This window comes from Sciurus carolinensis, unplaced genomic scaffold (genome assembly GCF_902686445.1).
Source record: "Sciurus carolinensis unplaced genomic scaffold, mSciCar1.2, whole genome shotgun sequence".
In the NCBI taxonomy this organism is placed as follows: Eukaryota; Metazoa; Chordata; class Mammalia; order Rodentia; family Sciuridae; genus Sciurus; species Sciurus carolinensis.
Genome location: NW_025920253.1, coordinates 86,407 through 87,985, shown reverse-complemented (window position 1 = coordinate 87,985; position 1,579 = coordinate 86,407). Strand labels below are relative to the sequence as shown.

At 44.8% G+C, this 1,579-nt stretch overlaps 1 pseudogene; it reads right to left on the bottom strand.

The window, feature by feature from the left end:
- Window positions 1-257: 257 nt before the first annotated feature.
- On the bottom strand, window positions 258-1,193 carry LOC124975323 (olfactory receptor 7G2-like; annotated as a pseudogene).
- Window positions 1,194-1,579: the final 386 nt, after the last annotated feature.

Below are 1,579 nucleotides of genomic sequence, written 5' to 3'. Positions count from 1 at the left end.
AGGGTTCAAAAATGTTCTCTGGGTGGATCTAATGTGTTTTAAGTTTTTTAAACTATGAGAGGGTCCATCTAATTAATTCATGGAAAGTCCATTCACTGCACCAGGGATTAGTTTGCTAATATTCAGGTTTCAAACCGAAGTTGGAACAGGCTTAGCCTTTATGCCATCTCATCACTGTAGCACAAGGACTGTGGCTTGCCCAGTGTCCCCGTACACTGACTTTTACTAGAAGCCCAAGGACAAAGGAGATGATATTGTCACCAAAAAGGAGGCTTAATGATGAGTTTCCTCAAGGCCTCCTTCATGTCCCTGTTCCTCAGGCTGTAGATAAAGGGGTTCAGCATTGGAGGGACCACAGTGTACATCACTGAGGCCGCTGCAGTGTTGGTGAATGAGTCAGTCAGTACAGAGCTAAAGTACACCCCAAAACCCATCCCATAGAACAAAGAGACCACTGAGAGGTGAGACCCACAGGTGGAAAAGGCTTTATGCTTTCCCCCAGCTGAGGACATTTTCAGAATAGAAGAGGTTATTTTAATGTAAGAGTAAATAATCCCAAGAAGAGGAACACCACCCAAAATGCCAGACACTAAATAGAATAGGATGTTATTGATGAGGGTATCAGAACAGGCCAGTTTGATGACTTGATCAAGTTCACAGAAGAAGTGGGGGATCTCCAGGTTTGTGCAGAAGGACAGCCTCAGCACCATCAGACTGTGCAGCAGGCCATACACAACGCTAATGGTTAAGGACAATACAATCAGCAGGACACAGAGGCGGGGGTTCATGATGACTGAGTACCTGAGGGGATGGCAGATGGCCACATAACGATCATAAGCCATTGCTGCAAGGAGACTGTTTTCCACTCCAGCAAAAACCAGGACAAAGCAGACCTGGGTGAGGCAGCCTGCATAACGGATGGCCTTGCTGTGTCTCTGGATATTCATCACCATCCTAGGGACTGTGCTGGTGCTGAATCAGATGTCACTGAAGGACAGGTTGGAGAGGAAGAAGTACATGGGGGTGCGGAGGTGAGAGTCAGTGCAGATGGCCAGGATGATGAGCAGGTTCCCAAGCACTGTGACCAGGTACAGGGACAGGAACAGTGCAAAGAGAATGGGCTGCAGTTTTGGGTCATCTGAGAGGCCCAGGAGGAGGAATTCCAAGATACCTGTTTGGTTTTCTGATTCCATGATGTTGAGGAGGCTGATGGGAGAAATAAAGATAATACAACAGATTACATATGCCTTGTTTTAGAAAACACTCAGGACTGTATTGCAAAGTCACTTCGATGTTACTCATCTTTCCTCTGCCACTCCCTCCCTCCCACCTTGTTTTCTTTCTCTCTTCCACTGTCCTACACTATCAGATAATCCACATTTTATTTGCTGACAACCTATTCTTTTCCCACTTTGCACCAACTAATAAGAATAAGATAGGAAACAGTATACAACTTTTTTATCTGAGGACTCTCTAGATGTTTAAATCTGCAAGAAAACAAAAACAAACTGTATTAAATCTAATTGAACACAACAGCTTCCATCAAGGTTTCAACTCATTTTGACTTGCTCCAGTGCTT